General features: G+C 44.5%; 1 long non-coding RNA gene across 1 annotated transcript; it reads left to right on the forward strand.

Annotated features, from left to right (window-relative positions):
* Nucleotides 1-3,039: 3,039 nt before the first annotated feature.
* LOC139827289 (uncharacterized) lies at nt 3,040-9,791 on the forward strand. The gene is made up of 2 exons (XR_011737766.1): nt 3,040-3,662; nt 7,798-9,791. It is a non-coding gene; the product is annotated as an uncharacterized lncRNA (long non-coding RNA).
* The last annotated feature ends 2,331 nt before the right edge of the window (nt 9,792-12,122 follow it).

Below are 12,122 nucleotides of genomic sequence, written 5' to 3' on the forward strand. Positions count from 1 at the left end.
CAGCCTTCCTAGCCTTAAGCACTTCATCTAGTATTCCATGATTGCTGGCTTGCAGATGCTGCAGTTAAGGTGCTGGGTGGTGGGGGTTTGTTTGTGTTCCCTTAGGTCCTTTTCTTGCTTATGTGTGTGGTTATAAACATCTTACCCCTGAGAAAATACATGAAAGCAATCATATAGACATTAATTAGATGCCATTTGATTTTTTATTTTTTTTTCAAATTCTGGAGTCACAAAGCATAACTTTTAGTTACCTGGTTTTGTTCTGAGAGTAGTAATTTCTTCTTCAGGCATATATCAACATGATCAGAAATATGTATTATTTCTTGTCCTGAATTCTCAATTGCCCCCAGCCAACTTTAATAAATATGGAGACACTTAGGCCTGAATCAAAGAGTTTTGCACCCTTGAGTAACAGTTCCAGTTCCTCTGTTGTGGGTCTCGGCACTGTACATTTATCATGTATTGTTCACAGAGATCCCCAAGATAGAGATCAAAAACTTATAGTTCATTTCAGTCCATTTTTTACCTTCTCAATTAAAGACAGAAAACTTAATTCTGATGTAGTCATATCCAGCTGGCTAGGTAAGTAACTTCTTTCCTACCCCAAAATAGCTCGTACAACAAAACCATATCACTTAATTTGAACTACATCCAGATAACATTACATGCTCATGTTGTATATTCACCATTGAGAAGACTCCTTTTTGCAAACAGTTTTGCAAATTCCAAGCCTGTGACTTTACACCAGCTGTTGGTGTGGTATTTGGGTACGTGGCTTTCATCAAAGTAGGCGCTAGTAATGATCCATTGGTGTCAGAAACAGCTGCAAGTTGCTGGGTTTTCAGACAGAGGCTCCGCTGCAGCCAGGATTCACTGGTTGCATTACTTTGGACTTCAAAACTACCTCTTGCAGTTCCATTCCCATCTCCATGCAGAAAATTATTGCAGAGTGCAGTAGTATGTGGAATGGCTGCGCTCTGCAGCCGCAGAACCTCCTCTGTGTTGAAGCTTTTGAAATGGCTGAGTGGAGGAGGAGGATTTTGCGGAGACTTCTGAAGATATCCTAATGACTTTTAGCCTTTGATGTGCTTGGATTAACCAGATTCAATTTCTCATTACATACAAAATATTATAAGGTTTTCTAGTGTCTAGTTTGTTTCCTTTTCCGTGTCTTTATAGTTTTCTTTCCTTCATGTTTAGTTTCTAAAGAATCAAGGCTTAGATGTCTGTGTCTTCCCAATAATTCTTGGATTTGTTAGCAAGTTCTGACCAGAGTTGACACAGGTCCCAAAGATAAGTCTGAGTTTACTCAGAAGTAAGTTCAATTTGTGAAAGCAGGTGGCTGATAAAGGAAATAAATCAAAATTGGCAACCCCACACCAAAAAAATACAAGAGCTCAGCTATTATTAGATGTCAGTGAATCTGTTCAGGGGAGCAATGTCTGTCAGCACTCAAACCATCATAAAAGCTTCCATCAGAATTTTACATGGATGGAAAACAGAGAAATCACAGTACAGATCCTTAGTGCAGAGAGTGTTGTACTATGGCCGTATTTTTGTCCAGTATGAAAGCAGAGATCATAGAATCACAGAATAGTTTGGGTTGGAAGGAACCTTCAAAGGTCATCTAGTCCAACCCCTCAATGGGCCATTAAATATGACATGGGCGCCCTCCTTTCCTTTCTGTCCTGCACTGTCCCAGTGTTCCCCAAGCTGCACACCTGGAACCTCACTCCTGTCTCCCAAGTTATCTGCCAGAAGTTTACGGAATCAGATTTGAATTTTGTGTGCTTGCCATCCAAATCAGCAATTCGACTACACCATGCCTGCTCTCCTGTAAAAAAGCTGTCAGGTTCATACGCCATTTGCTATTTTAATTTGATTGCAAATGTTCCTGCAGTTACCTAAGGCTGTCTGCATCTCTTTCACACTTGTTCTCATTTGCTTTTCCAGTCTGTATTCTTATCAAGAACACATCTGTCTGAATTAGTGGTGCACTCATCCTGTGACCATAAATCGCATTCTCACTAATTTAATCCTTACCTTAAACTAAAAGTTCCTGTTTCTCATAAATATTCTAAAACTGCTTGGTTTTCTAAGCCTTATGCCTTTCTAGAAATCTAACTCTGGATTTTGACAAGTGGCTTTTGGCATCTTTAGGACATAGTGGTCTGGATGTCATAAAACCTGAATGAAGAATATTTATAGTGATATTTTGCTGTTAGAATTTGCTACTATTAACAATTCCAGACTGCCAAAGGTTAGGGATTAATCTGAAGAAAGAGCTGCATCTTGGCAGGGTAGGCTTGGTGAACGCCATACAAATTACTCAGTTTTAAGCTGCTTTAGTGATCAGAGCCTAAACTGCTGGGCTCAGAGAGAGAAGTGGTAGTCACTCAGTGTGCACAGTGTTCTCCTCAGTTCCTCATTCTGCAAATGCTGCAAGAGTGGATCTAGAATGCTGGAAAGGTGTTGACTGATAAACGGATGATTGTGGAAGGGCTGGCTACCCTGGTCACAGTTGTCTGTCTGACAAAGGCCAACATTTAAAGCCACATAAAGACATCTCGGTGAGTGTTTGAATTTTCAAGGCATTGAGCAACAGTATCTCTCACCCATGAAGAAAGAGTAAGAACACCAGTAGTGGCTGTTTCCAGGTATAGAGCCATACTTTTATGGAACATAAGGGCCAATCAACAATTTCCCAATTCTTATAATTTTTTTGTATGGCTATAGCTTGAAAGCCCAACCTTTCCATGGCTGAAAATTAGCTTGAATTATACTTTCTGCCAGTCTCAAAACTGTGTAATTCTGAAAGTGCTGTCAGTGACCAGTTACCTTTTCCCCATCAGCAAACAAAACTTGCCACTATCTTATCTTGTGGCACATGTGTTGGTCATTGACTGTGGGCACAGCGGCCACAGACCCTCTGATGCCTTTCTCCCAGCCTGTGTCTCTTTTGCTCTATCCCGATCTTGCATCAGCTCTGCTACATCACCAGCTTTGGCTTCTCATCTCAACCTTCCTTGCTTGTCCCACGGTCTCTGTCACTGCTCTGTCTCTGTCACTCTTGACACTGCTCTCCTTTCTTCTCTCCCTCTCCAGCTTGTCCCTTCCTTGGGTGACCAGTTCTTGTGGGTTGCCCCAGACCAGCAGCAGGATCCAAAGGGGCAAAGGAGAAATGGGCTGAAGAGAAGCACCTTGGTCAGCCCCAGCAGACGAGCACAGAATCACTGAAGGTGGGATCTTTGAAACACCAAGATGTGAAGCTCTATCAAGACCAAACTGATCTTGCTCAGGTCTGTAAGTCAGGCAGACTGAGCTGGATTTCCAGAGTAGCTAAAGCACTCCTCCTGCCAAATGTCATGCTTTTCCTCCAAAGTACGGGGCCTTTGGGACTGTCTGAAGAAGAGGCTGCCATTCTTTGTAATGTGAGGGAAACAGCACATTTTTTCTTGTTGAAGAGCAAAACGATTTTGGCTGAAATTTTTATACACTCAGTCTGAGACAATTCTTGATCCACATACACATGCGTCACACGTATCCAGCCTTAGGCGGACACCTGCTGTGGAAAATGTGAGTCCTGGCGGCTCAAGTCTGACAATGGCATCAGCAATGGAAAATACGGTCTAATAGTGGGAATTATCAGCAGCATTTAACAGGTGAGTTTTCCCAACACCACCCTAAATTGTCCCTCCACTGAAAAGCTTTTAAAAGATTCAACAAACTTTTTTGTCCTTTGCAGCAATTTTCCTCTTAAAAACTTTTGGCATGCACTAGTTCATATAAAATAATGATTTGCGGAAACAGAGGAAGTTAAAATCCCACCCATCCTTTTCTCTCCTGGCTTATTTATTTTCCATGCAAAATTAATGAGTTTCCTGCAACAGGGCTAGATCCGCTTACACATTGTGCAGATAAGTTAATATTTATTTCCTTTTCCAAAGGCGAGCAGACACCTTTGCATTCCCTGTTTTTTAAAAGTGGAGATCAGTGTACAGTTTGTCAAATGACACTAAAATCAACCATCCTAGATTATAAAATGCTAGTTCTACATTACCTACTGCTGTTAAGCAGACTGGTAAATCAGGCTAAGCGATATTGCTGGATGCCAACATGGAAGCTTAATTTAACTGGCTTAATTTATTTTACCAGCAAGTACTTTGGAAAGAACACATCTGCTTCTTTAAAGGACTTCCCTTAGTTTAGCGCCTGTCTCGTGTCAGGCTCAACTGCTGTGTTCATTGAAGCTCACGGAGACCAGTTTCCTACAGAGTTCTCTCCCACGTCTCGCTTACCCTCCCAGTTCCTTCCTGCATCCCGGTGCCATCGCTCCTTCCTGCGGCATCCCTGGGCTGCCGGGGGTCCCTGCAGCAGGGCAGAGGCTGCTGCCCATCTGCAGCTGGGGGGACTGAGCCCCCTCCCCTGCAGGCATGGTGCCTTTGCTCTGCTCTCTGGGGACGCCAGGCACACGTTCCACCCATGTACAACTGCCAGGTCTCACTTCTGGACTTGCTCTGTCACACGCCAGTAAGTGGACAAATGGCGGGTGGCAGGAGGAAGGCTGGGGAGGAGACGCGACAGGCAGATGTTGTGAACATACACGCTACATTTCCTAGGGAAGTCAGGATGAACGGAGCTCCTTACTGCCAGGGCACCATGTAAGAGAATTATATACAAGAAATGCTGTGTGTGACTTGGTTCAAGAGCCAATGGATATTTATATTGTTATTTAACCTCCCCTTCTTCCAGGGTCAACCTCAGTGCATCACTTACAGCTCCTTCTCTCTCTCTGGTCAGGTCCCCCATAATAACCCAGAAGAGGAAAATCTTTCTTTTTTTTTTTCCTTCAGATATGAATTTAAATTTTCTGTTTTAAAAGGTAAACTGGACAAGCAATATGAAAAAGTCACGGCTGTCTCAGACTGCTGAGTTTCTAACTCCCTGCTGCTGGAAGTGTGAATCGGGGCAGCGCAGCAGCAGTCGGTGGAGCTGTGCCAGTGTAAACGAGGGGAACTATTCCAACCATGTGTGCAAACTCCACCAGAGATTTACTCACCTTCTGAAACCAAAGAGCTGAAAGTTCATTCCCATTTCACTTATCTGCCAAGGCTGAAGTTCAGTAATTCATTCTTTTACCATAATAAATAATGAAACAGCTATAACAGGGAAGCAGGGAAGGCTTTGATTAGGCATTTTATAGCAAGTACAAGAAAAACATTGAATCCTGTGCTCAGGAACTGGCAGCTACAAGAAGAAGGAATGTCTTGGTTCAAACATGTCTGTTTGAAAAAGAAACCTGGAGAGTTTCTTTCCTGTGACTTTACAGGCAGTACAATAATCCTGGCACGTCAGTAAGGGAGCTGTCATAGATATAGTTTTTGTTGTCTGTGCTCACACTGCCACAGATAAAGAATAAATGAGCCTCTGACTCACAGTGCCAGAGCAACTTGTCCCTTATCCGACATCCCGTCTCAGCTAGAATCAATTTTTCAAGACACATGCTAACTGCAATTGAGGATTTCGGAGCACATAGCAGGCAGGCAGTGTTATTACTACATTACCTGTATACCTCATACTTCAAAAGCCTGTGTTTGAAAAGCAGACCTGCTGTTCTGAGCAGTATCAGTAGTGAATGTTGCATTATATAGCCTCACAGAGAGCATCCTGCATGTTCAAAGGGTTGCCTGGATCTCAGCCCTTCCACTCCATTAGAGGCAGTGGGAATTTTGGAGCTGGTACTTTGCACCTCTCTGAAAAGGGGCCTCCTCCCACAGAAACAACAAGCAAAGGGAAATCAGAACAACTCATTTCCCACTTGCCATTTTTAAAAGAAAACAAAGCACAGATGATTGCAGGAGTTCAAAGAGAGGATTGTAAAGTCTTTTAGAAGTGCCCTGAGGCTCCCAGGAAGGATAAGGTCTGAAGGGACTCAGAGTTTTATGAAGTCAGGCAGGGACTAAAAAAGATGAAAGCCTGTGGTGCCCTTCTTTTCTCTTTTCCATACTCATCAGTAGCACATGATTGAGAACTAATGGAGCGGCTTAAGAATGCTGGTGCTGCTGCTGCGAAGATAGGGTTTGGGAGAGAATTTCTCATTGAGAAAGTCAATATGTCTTTTACAGGAAATACACCATCCAAATTCTAGATATGCAACAGTGATCCATGAAGGAGGTTATAAGTATTTTCCCCATAAAGAGTCATTTTGATTTTTCGCCCTTAATTGCAGTCTTTGTAGTTCTCAGGCATTTTATTTGTAATATTTGAAAGTTGCAAATGAATGCCAATGTGACTTAGAAACTCTATTTGTTCGTTTTACACCTGGCGTCAGCCTTGGCTTTTAGTAACCCGAAAATTTTGATTATCAGTTCTTGAAACTGAGTTACAATGGGCTTCGAGGACTTGACATGCTGCAGCACTGCAGCTGCAGAGCCTACAAGGAACAGGAGGGGGGCACAGTCAGCGAAAAGTCACCTCTTAGATCAGGGGTTTGTGAACTCTGGTCGCCAAAGACCTGTTTATATTTTAATGAGAAAAATGTCTCTTGGTTTGAGATTACACTCGCAGCTAAGTGCCTGACTTGTGTGCTACAGACTCTGGCTCCATTTTGTTTCCTCTCCTTCTAACCATGTCACTCTCGGACTTGCACTGACTTACTTTCAAAAAGAGAGATGGACTTTTTGCTCCCTTCCCACATAATTTTGTAGCCTACTAACTTAGGTTCATTGAAACGATTGATACAATTCTTTTCATCTGAGAAGGGAATTAAAGTGGTCTCTTATTTCAAGAGCAAGACCCCTAACCTCTACACTGTTACACAAACAGTACAAGGTCCATTTTGAAATAAAAGTGACTGTGGTTGCTGCTCTCTTAGATGGGAAGAAGACACAGAACTGCTCAGCTCAGCAAGGTGGCTGTATCCATAGGCAAATGTGGCAATAGAAGTTTGGATACAAATGATGCCCAGGTGCCTATAAACTCAGGCACATAAACAGGACTTTTTGCAATTGTTCTGGGATGAGGTATCACATATTATCTCAGGGTTTACTTCAGGCATGTAGAGATTTTTCTTGGACTTCTCCCACTGAGGTTGTCCTGCCTTGCAGGTAGTGTGCCTGAGCATCTTCTCCGCCACCACAAACAAAACTGAGTAGTTCTGGCCTCAACAATAACAAGGCCTTTCTCTCCAGCTTTACCTCTGTTGTCCTCTACTGCATGCCAAAGCTCCAGGCTGGATGTCCAGTCTGGCATGACCACCTCGTGATAGTGGTGCAGGTAGCAACTCTCCACATTTCCCACCACCAGACTTAGAGAGTTCTCTGAAAAAGATTTTAACATTCATTCCCCTTTGAACAGTCTCTGGGAAGAAGGACCCAGAGAGTCTTTTTGTTCGTGAAAGGACAAACCTGAAAGTACCTAATGGGAATAGAAAGTAACTGAAAGTAGTAGGTCCACCTCTGCATGGGATTCCTGGCATCAAAAGCTTCTCTGGGTCTTCTGAATGGTGGAGGTTGGGCTCTTGCACCTTCGTGCCTTTGGTCTTTAATAGACAAGCAGGAAAAGGAATTTTCAAATGAGAATTTGTGAAGTTTCTCTTCCTTTCTAGATCTGTGGCAAAGTATACCAAGAAAGGTTTTATCTTCTGGTCAGTAAGAAAAATATTCATAAAGGTATACAATGAGATTATTATGGTGTGGAGACGGGCAGGTTTATAGCTGTGAAACATTGTCAAGTAAGAGCTAAAGGAGGACTTCAGTGTGAAATATGAAACTGATTTGGCATTTCATGTGTCCTCAGGTTCCCCTAGGTATCTTCTATATTTACCATCACAGATTCATCCCACAAGAACAGAAAAAACAAAGTTTAGGTGGAAATTATGCAAGCGGAAAGAAAACTACCATTGCACAGAAATGATCATGAAAAGAGAAGACCCTCTTCCTTTCAGTTGTTGCTTCTCCAAAGATGTTCCTGTAGAAGTAAAATGCTTTTAATAGAAATTTGGTAATTGCCAATATCCCTTGAAGGTTTTTTCTACTAGCTTCAAAGTTAACAAGTAAATTAAAGACCTGTACTTGTCATGAGCTGACATTTGTCATGACCTCATTTGTCATGAACAGGCTGGAGCTCCATCAAAAGTTGTTTCAGCATGGCTACACATTGAGCTACAAGAGCCCTTATAACCAGCCAGGGAAGATGCAGAGTCCTGGCAGGTCACTGAAGCCAGGTTCTGGTTTAGCCTCTCACCCCCCCTGCTTCCCTGGCAGGGTGCAGGGTGGGACACCACCCCTGCCATGGGAAGACACGTCCCCCTCTTTCTGTCTACCTTTGTCATTTCCCTAATGGTCCCGCTCATCATCACAACATTCTTCATCAGAAGTTTGCCACATCCTCTAAACACCAAACTTCTCATTTGTAAAAAAAGGAAATGAAATACCGGTGGAATTGGCCTTTTTTGAAAACAAAACCAGGTCTTACATAAAGCAGGAGCTAAGTGGGACTCAGCTAACACATGGCCCTTACACAGGCTCCTGCACTACACCATGTTCTGTTCCTGGTGCAATGTACTGTTGCAGGCTCTACATAACACTGAACAAAATGTGATGGGCAGCTTTGCCAGCGGGGAGTCTGCTCTACATGCTCAGAAACAGAAAGAAATATTTCGCTTTCCTAGCCACCGTAATAGTTTTTCCTGATGTGAAGAACGAAGAGAAAATAAGTTCTGCAAATAGTGACGACTTCCTCCTCAAATTCCCGTTGCCATTTTGCCCAACTTCTGCTTTCCTTTTCTCATGGCTCCTTCTGGTGGCACAGAGCACACCTTAACCAGAAGGTAAATATCAGACAAGAAACTGGCTGCCTCAGGGTTCACGTCTATAACACTGTTGCTCCAGATTTATTCTGTGGTGGGACACAGTGAGATCTGACACCACAAGAGATGAGGTTTGCAACATAGGATGCATTTGGTCCCAGGGCAGGGAACTTCTGTGTGACAGCTGGAAGGTGTGTGAACCCCTCAGGCAGACAGAGCATGGGCCCCGCAGCAAGCGCAGCCCCTTCCTGCAGAGCAGGCCGCTCTGTTACCTGACACACCACATGCTGCTGAGCAGGAGATCCATCCAGTTTTGCAAGAGAGATACAGCAGAGGTGGAAGTTTGTGGCTTAGCTGCAAAAGTCTGTAAAGAGGCTATTTCATGCGTCTAGGACACAATTGGGCAGATCTGTGACAACAGGATGAGGACATAGCACTGCTTGACAGTTACCTTGGGAAGAAAATTCGTGTCTGCATGAGCTACTACGGAAAACATGAAATATGAAGGAAGAGCTCTCTGCCAGGTGAATGATATCTTCCAATGTACATCTCTGCCAAGGACAGCAATGTTCAGATTTGCATGAGCAACAATTGTTCCAAACCAGCCATGGCACTGAGGAATCCAGGCTGGGACCAGAGTGTCTCAGAAGCCCCCGCCCCCCCTAGAGCTGTGCTGCCTGCAGGAGGAAAGACTGAACCTGCAAGAAAGCTTACGTGTGAATCCTCTGTAGGCCTTGAGAGCAAACACATGGCAGTGGTTGAACTCACCATCCCAGTAGCCAGAGGCTGTGCCAGGGACAGATGCAGCAAGTCTGGCATATTCTGGGCATGTTGGACTTGCATGTGAGTGCAGACTAACGGGGCCTGTGCGGTGGCCATTTGCCCATGATTTCCTCTCCTCTGGTGGGCTCCCCCAATGGTGCTTGTAGCTAAACCTGCAATGTAAGCTCTACAAATAAAATGTTTCCTAATGTGCTCGGTATGATCAGTATTGTGTTTACCTCCTGATGAGCTGCCCCTGTAAGCTGTAGGTTGTGCTCTTGCAGCTGTTCTCACAGCTGCTGCTGCGTGGCTTCCTGCATCAGGGAAGGAAGGGGGAGATGCTGCTGGTTTGTTTGAGCAGCTCTGCTGATTGCTCCTTCTCTCTCCTGTCCACCCAAATTACTGCATTGTGTCCCCTGACTTTGGTGCTGATAAGGATTCGAGGGGTGTCACACAGCTCCTTGAGGAAGCCAGACAATGATGACGCTGATGATGATGCTGAGTTAGCCAAGTTGTTCTTTTTGTTTGTTCAGTGGAAGAAATAACAAATATACCTATGGATAGAACCAGAAAAGACAAAATATTAGAGGTAGAAAAATCTCAAATGTAAAAAAAATGCTGGACCTGTAGAAAGACTGTCCTTTGAGCAATACACACAAGATACTGCAGTCAGGCTGTCTGCAAACTGAAAACCTGATTTGAATCCCACTCCTTCACTGTCATCAGTCAGCTGGAGGAATGAAGCAGCAAGTGGCTGAAGCAAGGACTAGGCTGCAAAAGGATTTTAGGTGCCTGCACGTGCAGGTAGGCATTCATCAGGACTTCTAAAAGCTCCCATGAAATAGGGACCAATTCCATTGAGCTGCTGAACACCTTTAGGATTACAGCCATGAGTGATCTTAAAGGCATATGCAGTATTCTAAAAGGCAAACATTTAAAATGTGTTTGCTCTGATCCCCGAAAGAGCAAGGAAAGTGTCAAATCAGAAAGGCCAGAAGAACCCCAGACAGCAAAGGAATCTGCAGGGCGAGAGGGATGTGCTGCTACTTCTGCCAGGCAGGAGCATTTTGCACAGGTTGCCACTGCCCTCATATTTTCCTCAAAGTCACCCTTTCCTTATTATAAACATTCTTAAATGAAATGTATAGTTCAGGAGAGCAGAACCGGGTGTACTTTCAGGAAGAATTTGTAGCTTGAGAGGTTTCTGAATTCCTGAATTCCTCCCTGACTTCCTCCAAATGCAGGTTTTGCCAGCCAATCAATGACAGTACTGCCACAAGAATATTTCTCTCACTTCTTAACAGGTGGTCACTGGCAAGTTACATCCTTAAGCCATCTTCTGTGTGCTTTAACATGATAAATGAAAGAGTAGTGATTTTTATTTTACAATGTTCTGTTTGAATGAGAATCACAATTATGGATATACAAAAAAAAATATGCCGTATTTTACTTCCCCCAAAGTCTGATTCTGTGCCACTCCCCCGCCCCGTGGGGCGTTACCTGCATGGAGGTTTTCGATCGCTGTGTGTGCTGAATCACTCTTTGGAGATGCCAGATCTGTCCATCGACTCTAGAGGGAAGCAAAGACAAGCCGGCTTCCAAGTTAGCCCTCTCACTTAGATGTCTATAATGAGGTGGGCTGAACACGAACCCTACTGTAAGCTGTATGCTTCACTTACTCCTTCTGCTTAAAGGACACAGAATTTCTGCCCCCACTGCAGCGTCCTCAGCTAAACGTCTTGCAACATAATGAGGAGTGAAAAATCCAAAAATGCTTAAGATGCTCATGAACATAAGTTCAAAGGTCGAGAGAGGTTCTCCTTCCCCTCTACTCTGCCCTGGTGAGACCACATCTGGAATATTGTGTCTGGTTCTGGGCCCCTCAGTTCCAGAAGGACAGGGAACTGCTGGAGAGAGTCCAGCGCAGGGCAACAAAGATGGTTAAGGGAGTGGAGCATCTCCCATGTGAGGAAAGGCTGAGGGAGCTGGGACTCTTTAGTATGGAGAAGAGGAGACTGAGGGGTGACCTCATTAATGTTTATAAATATGTAAAGGGTGAGTGTCACAAGGATGGAGCCAGGCTCTTCTCGGTGACAACCATGGAACACAGGAGGTTCCACTTAAATTTGAGATGAAACTTCTTCTCAGTGAGGGTGACAGAGCACTGGAACAGGCTGCCCAGTGAGGTTGTGGAATCTCCTACTCCGGAGACATTCCAGACCCGCCTGGACACCTTCCTGTGTAACCTCATCTGGGTGTTCCTGCTCCGGTGGGGGGATTGGACTGGACGATCTTTCAAGGTCCCTTCCAATCCCTAACATTCTGTGATTCTGTGTGATTCTGTGAAACAAAAAACATAAACTCCACTGCAGTTGTTTGAAAAAGAAAGTGCCGGAGCCGCCTGGGTGGTGGTGCAGGTGCTGTCGCAGCGGGTCGGGCTGCCGGCAGGCGGGCTAAGGGCCGACACGGGCAGCAGTGCCGGGCGGGGGTGGCAGCGCTGGGCCTGGCGGGAACGCGGCGGGAGCGTCGCGCCCCCTGCTGGCGGCCGGGA

This window comes from Patagioenas fasciata, chromosome 2, assembly GCF_037038585.1.
Source record: "Patagioenas fasciata isolate bPatFas1 chromosome 2, bPatFas1.hap1, whole genome shotgun sequence".
NCBI classification, from domain to species: domain Eukaryota; kingdom Metazoa; phylum Chordata; class Aves; order Columbiformes; family Columbidae; genus Patagioenas; species Patagioenas fasciata.